Raw genomic sequence first — 13,098 nt, 5'->3', positions numbered from 1 at the left:
CACTTGGTGCAGTGCGACCTTAGCCGTCTGTGACATTGACCTGCTCCAGAATCATGTGAGAGGCCAGTCTCTCTGAGGCCCGTGTCACATTGGCATCTCTGGTCACCTCCGTGGTGCAGAGCTCAACAAGTGGCCACGAGTCAGGGCTCGTACCAGGAGTGATGCCTGTTCAGGGAGACGCCTCCTGCATGACCATCAGGGTCACCAGGCTGGGAGAGGCAGGTCCTGAGTCCATGGAACTGGGAACACTTGAACCAGGGGCGGCCCCCATGGGCCCTGTCTCTTTACTTTTTAGTTTGTAAAAACAGAACTTGGGGCTTCCCTGGTGGCGCAGTGGTTGAGAATCTGCCTGCCAATGCAGGCGACACGGGTTCGAGCCCTGGTCTGGGAAGATCCCACATGCCGCGGAGCAACTGGGCCTGTGAGCCACAGCTACTGAGCCTGCGCGTCTGGAGCCTGTGCTCCGCAACAAGAGAGGCCGTGATAGTGAGAGGCCCGCGCACCGCGATGAAGAGTGGCCCCCGCTTGCCGCAACTAGAGGAAGCCCTCGCACAGAAACGAAGACCCAACACAGTCAAAAATAAATAAAATAAATAAATAAATTTATTTTAAAAAAACCCCAAAAAACAAAAAAACAGAACTTGTTCATCCTAAAACCCCAAGCAATTAGAAAAATTGCAATAAAGAAATAACGGCACCCAAATCCCACCCTGCAGGAATAGCCATGTTTGCCATTTGAAGACTGATGACTGCCGCGCGTTCTGCAATTTCAAGTCTCTCAGTTCAGGGAAGTTTTCTTTCATTAGGCCTGGGAGCGTTTCTGGGCCTCCGTTTCTGTTCCTTCCTGGAAGCGCTGATGGCCCGTGTGCTGGGTTTCCTGCAGCCGCGGGGCTGCCTGTGCGCCCATGGCCTCCCGTGAGCCTCGTGGCCACCAGGGCTCAGACGTGATTTCCTTCTTGTCTGATCATGATTTGCAGCTCCCGGTGTGGCTTCAGCTCCCAAGTGCTTTTAGCTTTCTTTCCTTTCCTCTCTCCACTCCTTCCCCTCGCTCTCCTGCTGCCTGTGATCTCTCATCCTATCCTCTCCAGAAACCTTACTTTAAAAGAGACCCTGTCGTCTGTGGTTTCCTCCCGATGAGGGAGAGCTCAGTGCCTGATGCTTTCCTGTGTCTCAGAAACTCCTCCAGGGACATGGTCTCTTTCCTGCTTTTTGCCTGTGGTTTGTGGATTAGGATCTGAGGTGAGATCCCCGAGAAGCCGTCAGGGCGGTCCATACAGGCTTTTCCCGAGTCTTCTCCCCGTGCTCGGCCCCTGGTGCCGTCTCTCACTGGGCACCGGAGGGAATGTGCTCGGGGCTGTGCCGCCGCCCCACTGAGCGCTCCTGGAGGGACCCTGCAGGGAGGGGCCCCGTCTGTCTGTCCTTCTGTCACTGGCCCCCAATACCCGGCCCACGTCTGAGCCTGGTTGGCCCCTGGAGCCGTGAGTCCAAACCTCAGCCCGGTAGGCGGGCCAGCCAACATCTTCCTGTCTAATGGCCTGTTTCCTCTCCCTTCACTGCAAAAAATGGGAAAAATACAAACCCACTGAACCATCAGTCTACACCCCCACTCCCCATCGTCCAGAGGGAAGAAGAAACAGGCCAAAGGCACTAAGGGCTGCACATACCCCAGGCCCAGCCCATGGAGTGGCCAGTTTGGAATATCCTGGGCTGCTGTGTTGTTCACAGAAACACTTCAGTAGAGCTCACTTGAAGAGGAGAGGATGGAACGGCCAGAAGCCTGACCCCTTCTCTCTCCTGCTGCAGGGCGTGAGGTCTGGGCGTGCGCGGGGGTGCACATGTGCACGGGGAGCAGCTGAGGGTCCGGCACCCACACGCAGGCCTTGAGCTGAGCGCCGTGCTCAGCCCTTTCCCACGGCCTCCCTTGAGACCGTCCACAGCCCCATGAGGATGTTACCACTGCTGCCCCATCTTACAGATTAGCAAGGTGAGGCCCCAGGGGAGCAGCACACCCCCAGGAGGCAGCAAGCCAGCTCCAAACCCAGGTGGTGGGATCTGAGCAGTCGGTCCTCCCTTCCTCCGCTCGCTGTGCCTTCACCATTGACGTGCTTTCTTTGGTGTCTTTAAAACACAATACACCCAAGTTGGTGACAAATGAAGCCCTGAACACTTTAGTAAGTTCACTTTTCTTCCTGAAAGGAGACACCAGGAATGCATCCTTGAGTCAAAGTCACCATCCTCTGTGTTGGTGAGGAGACCTGAGGCCCCGAGGCGGGAGGGGACTGCCGCTCAACCAGGGATCTTGGACTTTGGTGTGTGATTCGCCTCGGGCTTCTCCAAGTGTTTTTCCAAAATTGTTAAAAATAACAGAGTCTTGATTCAATTTCACCACCAAGTATGCACACACTGGCACTGCATGAGGGGCCGTGCGTCACGAATTCCCAACTGCTGACGAGCTGCCTGGGCTCAGAAGAGGCCTGAGTCAGGCCCCGCACCCCAGGCTGCCAGCCCTGCAGATGGAAAATAATAACCCCTACGACCGTGGGGCACTTTGCGCATCGAACCGCCCACGTGCACGTGCGCATGCATGCATATGCACAAATGCACATACCTGCACGCTCACACTTGCACACAAACACACACGTGCATGCTCATGCTTACACACACGTGTGTAAGCACATACACACACTCCCAGGGACCCCATCTCCGCTGGTTCTCACCCCCCCATCCCAGCACCGCCCTCCCTCTGCCCTAGCACACCCTCCAGTGTGCTCAGTCCCACCTCAAGCTCAGGGTGCCTGCCTCGACCCCCAGGGCCCTGCTGTCAGGCACGCCGGCCACCCCAGGGCCTATACCCACTCCTGCACCTATCCCAGCCTCCCTGACCCAGGGAGGGACCCAGGACCCTCCCGTTCCTCTCACCCTCTGTCCACGGCCCCTGGACAGTGAACCCCTCCAGTACCCACCTCTCCTCCAGCCCTTGGCCCTCTGCCCCTCAATCCCGTCCTTCCCCTCACCTGATCCCTCCTCTCCAGCCTGGACCCCCGGCCTGCAGCCAGGTGACCAGTCGATCTTCCCTTTCTGCATTTGCTAGGAAATCAGAGCCAGGCTGGGCGTCCAGCCTTGCTGTGTGTGTGCGTGTGCGTCTGTCTGTGTGTGTGCGTGCGTGCCTACACACATGTAAATGCTGCACGACTGAGCTGTGTGCATGTGCACACCCGTACACACGCATACAGTTGCACACATGCAGGGGCTGCTCTGGGAGGACCATCCCGCTTTTCTTGCCCGCAGCTCAGCCCGGCAGCCACAGCTGACGCTGCAGAGCCCAGCATCGGCTCGTAACGAAGGCACATTCCTGTCACTGTGGGCATTTCAGGTTTTGGAAATTTCTCGATGGTTAAGTAGCGTTCTCTCCATATATGGTCCCCTTTTCCTGCATGTTTTTCTTTCATTTTCTGCCCTCGTTCCAACTCTGATTTCTTTTAGGCTCGCATATCCAGGCGTTGGGCTGTTTGCTCTTCTGGGCTACAACACACGTCCATCCCAGATGAACCCCAGACCTGTCATGGGCAGAGCAGCCGAGGGAGGAAAGTGTGGAACAGCCCAGGACCCTCCTGTCGCTCTGGCCGACGACGGCTGGGGGCCTGGGGTCACTGCAGGGCCCACAGGACAGACAGACGGAGTCACAGAGGGAGCGCTGAGTGTGGTCTGCCTGTGGGGATCAGGGGGAGACCAAGTTCACAGCCCCTGTGGTTCTGTGGGCCACGTTCCTCTCAGGAGCTGGTGTCTGTCTTCTCATGCAATCCAATGCCCCTGGAATCTTCCCGGGACGTGAGGTCATGACCCCCTTTCAGAGAGGGGAACACGAGGTGCCAGTGGGCCCTGGCTCCACCACGTAAAAGAGCTCTGACTCAGCCTGTAGCAGCCAGCAGGGCTTGTGGGCACGAGCCCTTGTGCCCGCCACCAGCGAAACCACCGACTGAGCCTTGACTGGGCAGACGGGAGGTGCTCTTGCTGAGGACCACACCAGCCTCCAGCGCCCAAGGCCAGCACGGAGGCCGGAAAGTGGGGAGCGAGTCCCCTCCCATGCAAGCCGCCCTCACCTTGGAGCACCGAGGACCTTTCCCCCGTAGTGAGTGGGCAGCGTGGAAGTGCCCGTGGGTCGACTGGGGAAGGAAGGGAGGCCCATGGGCACTGGCCAGCCCTGCCCCTTGGGCCCCTGCCCCTCCCTCCCTCCCTCCCTTTTATCTCTTCCATGGACTCTTCTGTTAGTTTCTTTCTTTTTTTTTTTTTTAAAATATATTTATTTATTTATTTGGCTGCGTTGGGTCTTCGTTGCTGCACGCAGGCTTTCTCTAGTTGAGGCGAGCAGGGGCTACTCTTCGTTGTGGTGTGCGGGCTTCTCATTGCGGTGGCTTCTCTTGTTGTGGAGCACAGGCTCTAGGCACGTGGGCTTCAGTAGTTGCAGTATGTGGGCTCAGTAGTTGTGGCTCGCGGGCTCTAGAGCGCAGGCTCAGTAGTTGTGGTGCACGGGCTTAGTTGCTCTGCGGCATGTGGGATCTTCCCGGGCCAGGGCTCGAACCCGTGTCCCCTGCATTGGCAGGCAGATTCTCAACCACTGTGCCACCAGGGAAGTCCCCGTCTGTTAGTTTCTAATTGCTGCTGAAACAAGTGACCACAAACTCAGTGGCTTAAAACACCTCAGATTTATGCCCTTACAGTCTGGGGCCAGGAGTCCAGAATCAGTGTCGCGGGCGGAGCCCGGGTGCGGGCAGGGCTGGTTCCTCCTGGAGGCCGCCGGGGAGGCCCCTTCCCCCCACTTCCAGGCCCGTCGCTCTGCTCTCTGACTCCCCCCTCCCGCCCCCCTCCCGCCTCCCTCTGCCAGGACCCTGTGATCATGGCCATCCCTCCCCGCCCCCGGCGAATCCAGGGTGACCTCCCATCTCGGGACCCTTCACTCCATCACATCTGTAAGGTCCCCTCGGCCACGCGAGGTGACAGGTTGCGGGGACCAGGACGTGGCGTCTCTGGGGCTGTTGCGTAGCCCACCACAGGTCCCTGTGGCGTGCATGCTGCTTGCTGTGGAATCACCCAAAGGCACTCAAGGTGCATCTCAGGAAGGGGTGGGGGCAGAGGGGACCCCCCGCTGTGGAGACACCTCTGTCTCCTGGAGCTGCAGCGCCCGCCACCGCGTTGGCGAGTCTCCTTCCCTCCAGCCCAAGCAGACGGGGAGCTGGCCGGGCAGGGCGCGGGGTCACACCAGGCTCCCCCGGCCAGATGCAGACTCACCTGCCGGACCCCTTGGCCCAGGGCTGGTTCACTGTGGGCAGGGGCAGCCGCTGGAGCCCCCGGAGGGGTCTCAGATTAGGAGTAGTGCGAGTGTATGTGTGTACGCAGCTCTGTATAGACGTGTGTATGGACGTGTGTGTGGGGGGGCGTGTCTGTCTTCGGGGTGTGGGTCCTGGGTGCTGACTCCCAGTCTCTGCGTTGTGCCCCATGTATGTATTAGAGCCATTGGCATTGCCCACAAAGCCCCCGACTGTCCATCCGCCCACAAGACCTCTCAGGCTCCGTGAGGTGTTGTCACCGGCCCACGTCCCAGGAAAGAGCAGCCTGCTGGCTGTTCAGGTCTCACAGTGTGCGGTGAGGGGTGAGCTGGGACCCTCCCAGGAGAGGGCCCTTCCTGAATTGGACAGGTAATGGAGAGGGCAGTGGAGACACCTGCCCAGGTGGGCGGGGCCGCCAGGTTGCACCCCGAGGTGCTGCACACCGTGTGGCCGAGGCGCTGGCTGGCAGGTGGATCCCTGTGTGAAGGGTTCTGGAGAGGGGGGTGCTGGCCTAGGTATGTGGCTCTACTTAGGCAGGCGATGGTACCGTCCACTTTGTGCTGTTGGAGAGCCCTTGGACACAGCGTGGAGTGTGGCATGTTCCCTCCCAGGTGCCACCTCCTCCAGGAAGTCTGCCCTGGTCTCCCTGGCTGGGCGGGGCTCCTCCCATGCTCCTGGCCCAGCATCGCTGGGTTGCCATCGTCTGTCTCTGGGTGGCCTCTGTCCCTGGAGGCTGGGGACAGTGTGTGGGACCTGGCTGTGTATCCAGGGCTCTGCACAGGTCTGGGAGTTGGTGGTCGACAGAGGAGATGGGCAGGGGGCCCAAGGATGCTGGTGGGAAGTGGGGAGGGAGAGAATGAGGGGTCCTGCCTCGCTGCCCCGGGAGGACACGCATGGGTAGAGAGGGCCTGGGCCAGCAGGAAGTTGTTTCCACCTCACTGACAAAATGGCCCTGTTTTCCGGTGGAGAGAAAGGAGCTGCTTTCTCCCCATTTTCACTCCCATTTTCTCCACTCCAGTGCTGGCTACCTGTCATTCCCTGCAATGACTGTCGTTAGGGCTACACTGGGGCCAGCGGGGAAGGGGACCATCCTTTGCTCTGTTCCCATGGAAACTGTGCTCAAGGGAGGCCTGGGGGCCCCCCGAGGAGGCCCCACTTCAGGCAGGAGACCAGCCAGGATGACCTCAGCCTTCGGCCCCTGTGCTAGGCTGGGGCCTCTGTAGGGAATTTGGCCTCCACCTGTGCCCCAGCTTCTTCCCGCAGGGACAGCAGGGAGGTGGGGGGGGGTGGCTGGGACATCCTGGGAGACCTGGGGCCAAAGAACGGGATCACAGAATCAGGGGGTTTTGAAACGATTTGGGGAGAAGGAAGAGATGGGGAGAAAGAACTTTCCTGGACACCTCAGAAGCAGCCACGGAACCCCCCCCAGCCCCCACAGTGACCTCTCCACCATGGCTGCTCCCTCAGCCCAGGCCTCCCGGGGGCAGCAGGGGTGGTCAGCAGGCTGGAGGATGGTCAAGGTCCCGTCCCTGAGGGCCAGGTGAAAGCAGGAAGAATTCCACGCAGCTGACGTAGAAGGAGAAAGTAGTGGGCGTCAAAGACCAAGCCAGCCCTGAACACCCCGGGACCATCCAATAGTCCCTTTGCATAAACAGGATCTGTGAGAGCCAGGGTGGGGGGCTGTCTCGGGGTCACACACAGAGCGAGGGTAAACCAGGTGCTCTGAGGCCCAGCCGGGAGCTTTTAAGAAGTTACCACGCCGTGGGACTGGACAGAGGGTGGGAGAAGCAGGGCACCTCCTCTAGGTGCTCATCAGAGCTGAGCAGATAATCAAATGGAAACATTCACGGGGTCTCGGGCCACTTAGAGAACACCCCTCCCTGCCTACCACTGGCCTTGTCCTCACTAGCAGTGCCTGGATCCTTGTGGTTTTGTACACCCTACTCTAAGGGAAGATTCTGTACAAACTGAGACTCCAAAGGGAATTTGCAAACATTGTGAAAAAACGCCAGGATTTCTTGGATGAATGAGAGTGATGCTGGAGACAATCCCAAATCACACACGAGGGACCCATGAGGGTGTGTGTATCAGTCAGCTGCTGCTGCGTAAGGACCATCACGCAGCCTCTGAGGCATAGGGAGGGAAGTGAGGCTCCTCCCATGTTTTCGGGTGGCTCTGCTTCGGGCTGCGGGCACAGGGGCTTGGTCCTCATGCAGGCGCAACAGGCCGTGGTCATCCGGAGCGGGAAGCCTGAGAAGAGTATGCCAAGAGCGATGCTTCACGGAGGCTGAGGGGAGCGCTGCCAGATGAAGGGAGGTCCTTGGGCCACAGACAAAACCCTTCTTATGTTTGCAGATGGTGCTCTTGACGATCGTGCCTGGAAAGTCAGATCAGAGAACTACAGAGAAATCTATCGCCCCCGCTGTCCCACAGCTTCGCCTGAGATATCACAGTCCCCAAACCAACCCTCACAACTCTTGTCCATTTTGAGAAGTAGCACCTAATTACTATGGTGACCTCAAGCTTGTTAAATATAAGAGAAGGTAAATTTGTTTATGTACTTTGGAGGTGCACCCCGGGGAAGCACTGGCCCTGAAGTCGGTGGCCATGGGTAAAAGTCACGTCAAGACAAAACTACCCTCGGATAGCCTTCTAATTGCCTTTACAGGGCCCACACTTGGGCTGTTGGAGCTCAACACCGAGAATGAATCTCTCTTTTCTAGCTGTCTTTGTGCTAAGGCCTCCCCTCCCGAGGCAGCAGGAGAGACGAAGCCACGGTGCCTGTGTATGCGTGTGTGTGCACGTGTGCATGAGCCTGTAGAGATGTGCATGAAGTTTGTGCATGCGTGTGCGTGCACGTGTGCATGAGCCTGTAGAGATGTGCATGAAGTTTGTGCATGCGTGTGCGTGCACGTGTGGCTCAGGCTGGAGGTCAGAGGACCCCGAACACATAACTGCAGGTGAAGCCCCGTGTGTCCTGGGTAAAGAACAGAGCGCACACTGCAGAGAATAAAGGCAAAGGGATGCGGCTGTGGGCTAGATCCAGCCCAGGACGGGGGTCTCTGAGGGAGAGACCAGAGCTCACAGGACCCGCCACCGATCAGGCCCCAGGAGCAGCCCCAGGAGCCCAGGAAAGAGCTGGGCTGCCACAAGGGCTTGTGCTCGGGGCAGGGTGGTCCCCTCCGCATGTCGCCAGCTTTGACAGGTGCTGCAAAGGCCACGGGGACACTTTGGCTCAGGTGTGTGAACAGAGTCACACCTGGAAGTGTCTCCTAACCCGCCTTCCCATAGATGGAAACTGGGTCCAGTTAAAGAACACAAGAGGAGGTTGGGTGAAAATGTAGCAAAACCGGTTAAACCAAAGTGAGATGGTGACTGATGGACTAAAGCAGGATTAAAGTGAAAAGGTGGTTACTGAAAAAAGATGCCTAATTTTTAAACTAATGATGAAGTTAATTGGTGGGGCGGGGGGGCGTCTAAAACCTGAGAGTAAGTCAGCCAAGCAGGGAGTGGATTGGGGGACCCTGGGGAAACCCCCAGCCCCACCAGGAGCCGGGAGACCCCAACTCCGCTCACTCTCAGCAGAGGAAGTAAACAAGTTCACAAAGAAAAGCTACGAGGAGGTCATAATTAAACCCCAAGCTGGCTCTTTGAAAACATTCCGTACAATGAACAAGCCTCTTGCAAACATGATCAAGAAGAGCCAGCCGCCCTCCTTCCCCCGAAACCAGCCGAGATGGCTGGGGTCGAGGGTGTGCTGGACCAGATGGTGGGAGGGCCTGTCCTCACGCCAAGGTCCCCTCAGTCCATGTCATTGTCACCTCTCCTTCCGCTGGAGACGGAGGCGGGGATTCTGCCCACAGAGGAGCACTGAGACCCACGGAGGAGACCTGGGTCTGAGCAGAGAATGAAAGGAGTAGATGGACCAGCGGGAAGAGGACGGCGGCGCCAGGGAACCACGAGGGACCACCGTCCTGGCAAAGCGTGTCCACACCTCACCGGGGACGTTATCACCCCCGGCAGGTGGCTCAGGTCAGATCGACAACCCCAGGTCACGGGAACATGGGAATCTTTGCCAGCAGGTCCCCCGAGGCCGGCCCACCAGGAGGGGCTGGGGTGGTGGTGAGTGGGCTGGAGTGACGTGGTGGAGGGTCTCTGCCACCGCCCAGCACGGGCCACCTGCACCATGGCCCTGACTGGCTCCGAATTGGGAGGCCCTAGAGGGCCCTGTAGCTGAGACCCCAGGCGACACCCTTTAACCACTGACTGCAGGGTCGGGATGTCAAGGAGGTGAAAGCAGGTGACGGGGTTCTGACGAATTTTATGAGGTGTGACCTGTGCAGTCAATAAGGCCCCACCAGGAGGGCCGTGGTCAGGGGTCTGAGCTCAGGAGATCCTTGCTTAGGGGGTCCATGCTTGAGTGACCGCCCTCAGGAGGGCCCAGAATGGATTTGATGGTCTGCTCTCCCCACCTTGAATTGTTAGTGATTCTCAGACAAGAACCCTTCATTTTCATTCTTCGCTGGCCCAGTGCGATGTGATGGCTTCTTCCTCACTCACAGATTGGCCAGGGCACAGGGCTTCTCTGATGTGGAATGCAGGCGGGCGGGGGTCCTGTCCTTGTCGTGGGTGTCCCTGTGTGCAGGGCATCCTGGAAGGGGTGGCCGTCAGCTAACCCTAACTCCCACCCCCAGCAGGTACCTCCCTTTTCTCTGGGCAAGTCTGCTCAACGGACAGCAGCTCCCGGGGCAGGGGCAGGTCCCACCCCTCCTGGGTCACTCCCTGGCCGGTCTGGAGGGGATGCTCAGAGATGCCAGACGGGGCGTGGGTGAGGGCAGGGGGATCGAGGTCCTGGAGGGGGAGACGCCCACTGTGGTTTCCCCCTGGTGGAGGCAGATTGGGAGGGAGCTGAGGCCCAGCCCAGGCCCTGGGGACCCCCAGGTCCTGCCCAGGAGGACACTTTCTGGTAGTCAGTTCAGACAGAGAGCCCCTTGGAGGTGCAGGCAGACGTGCCTCGTTGGCACGTCGGGGCCCTCGCGGCTCGCTGCACGGCCAGCACCCAGAAACCTGATTTCAATATCATTATTGAGAAGTCCCGCGTTCCTGTAAGCATGAGTTAATTACCCGGGAATCAAAGCCCAAGTGGAGGAAAGTGACAAAAATCTGCTGTCTGCCAAACACATTTGCTGGGGAGATGGAGGATGGTAGACAACCGCCAAGGCCTCCTCCTGCAGACCGGCTTCGGGAGCGGATGAAACCGGTTTGGTAAACCCCCAGGGGGCATGGGTTACTCCTGAACATTCAGGGGAAAAAAAAGAAAATTTGTGATTGACGACAGTGGCATTGCTGATAGGGGCAGAGCTGGGACAGCAGAGGAGGTTACAGGGCTGAGACAGTCTTAGGTCTCAGGACAACCAGGTGTCCAGGTGTGTGCTCACTCATCCCCCGCCCATGTCCATCCATCTACCCCTCCCCCAGCCTCATCCGTCCATCATCCATCCATCCAGGGGCCACAGGAGCACTCTGAACGCCCAGCCTGTGCTGGTGATTGGCACACACCGGGCTGGGGGTCACGCCGGAGAAGTGCTAATACAGAACAGAGGTCAGCAAACCTTTCTGCACAGGCAGCGCATTGGCCTCTTTGGTTTTCTCATCTATGCCCTGCGGGAAGGACACCGCGGGCTGGACGGGTGCCGGGAACCCTGCGGCTTTACTGAGAGACTCAGGCATCGGCCGGATTTGTCCTCTGGTCCTCGTTTGCCTGAGTCTGCGGTAGAATAAACTAAAACATGTCTGACTCGAGAGCCCCAGGGTTGGCTCCGCCCTGCAGGGGAAACCCACACAAAACCCCAAGCTCCAGGGCGTACGGGGCAGCTGAGGGCCAGAACAGAAGGCCTTGGAACTCCCCGGGGAGAAGCTTCTGTCCGGGCCTCCTGCAGGGAGGTGCAGGCAGGGCCTTGAGACCAAAGCCGCTTGCAGGTTGATGTGCGTGACCGCGGCTTGTGGGAGGAAAAAGCAAGGCACACTGGTGGACCCGCAGGTGACCGCCCGATGGTGGGAAGGGGCGGCTGGCCGGTCAGCGCAGGGTTCCGGCTGGTCAGCGGGTCCTCCTGGGCTCTGGGCTGTCCCCTCACTCAGCAGCACAGGCCAGCGTGGGGAGGCAGGTGCCGCTGAAGGGGCCCTGGCTGTGGGTGCGGCCGCGGGACTTGGGCAGCTGACTGTGTCCAGAGTGGGACGCCAGGTGGGGCGCAGGGGATGAGCCTCCCTTCTGGTGAGGAAGGACCACGCGGGTGCTGGCCAGGTCCGGGCCCTCGGGCTCTTTGATCAGAGCACCTTACTTCTTTCCATTCCACCCAATCTGTTCTGAGCTGGAAGTGAGAAAACTGCTGTGTGGCGCGAAGTTTAAAAACGATGCAGCAGGGCTTCCCTGATGGTGCAGTGGTTGAGAATCTGCCTGCCAATGCAGGGGACACGGGTTCGAGCCCTGGTCTGGGAAGATCCCACATGCCGCGGAGCAACTGGGCCTGTGAGCCACAATTACTGAGCCTGTGCGTCTGGAGCCTGTGCTCCGCAACAAGAGAGGCCGCGATAGTGAGAGGCCTGCGCACCGTGATGAAGAGTGGCCCCCGCTCACCGCAACTAGAGAAAGCCCTTGCACAGAAATGAAGACCCAACACAGCCATAAATAAATAAATAAAAATTTAAAACAAAAACAAAAACAAAAACGATGCAGCAGGGAAGGAGCCAGTGGAGTGAGTGCATGGCCTTCCCGGGGGCGAGGTCGCAGCCAGGATGGGGAGGGGTCGCTAGTCTGCAGCTCACACTTGGGCCTTTGAAGTGGAAACCCTGTAAATAAATGCTGCCCCGGTTTCACCCCTCATATAGGTGATTGGATCCCTGGATCCCTGGGTCCCTGGGCCCTCGAACGAGGGTTCATCCCGGCTCGACTCCCACAGACGTTTAACTTGAAACAAGAGACCAGCTCATGCAGGGGTGGAAGATGGTCCCGGAACCAAGAGAGACAGTCCGTGTAAACACTTTGAAAAGCACAGAGTTGTAGCACACCTTTGTTAGGGTGCGTCAGTCTGATAATAATGACAATAGCGATGATGATTGTAACCTCAGGAAGAGGATTAACAACCGCTAAGTCTTCTTTTCTTGACTCAGACTTGACCTTCCATCTACTCCATCCGTCACTCTAGGTGGGATGGTCCGCACTGCCCCGACCCTGCAGCCGAAGACACACGTGGGCAGGTCTCCCCAGACCAGCTACGCCCCTGCTTACACCTCCTCCAGGGCTCCCCATGCCCCCCCACCGAAGCCCAGCCCCACAGCAAGGTAGCACGTGTTCTGTCCCTTGCACGCCCTCTACCGCAGGCCCCCGACAGAGCCCCGAACCTGGAATGCCCGTCTCCCCACTGCCCCCCTGACAAGAAGGCTCTGCTCCTCCAGACCTCACGGAGGGACCCCTCTCCTTGGAGGCTGTCCCTCGGCCTGACCCCCACCCTGTGCAGCCGACCTTGCCCTCTTGGGGCCTCACCTGGCCTTGCACTAAGTCTACCCCGGTCCCCGTGACACCTCCCTGCCCTTGTCCCTGCCCGTCCACCCTGACAGCCCATGAACCCTGGGAGGCCGTGCGTGGGCAGTGACTCTGTCCGCCGAGCACCTCCTGGGGTCCCTGCTCAGAGCGGTCCCCGGCCCCATCCCCGTGCGCCAGGCACCACAGGCACCTCACATCCAGGGATGGAGCCTCAGGGGCTCAGCGGAGAGAGGT

Source organism: Balaenoptera physalus (genome assembly GCF_965194825.1).
Source record: "Balaenoptera physalus genome assembly, chromosome: 5".
Lineage (NCBI taxonomy): Eukaryota > Metazoa > Chordata > Mammalia > Artiodactyla > Balaenopteridae > Balaenoptera > Balaenoptera physalus.
Note: the sequence above shows the minus strand (reverse complement) of the source record.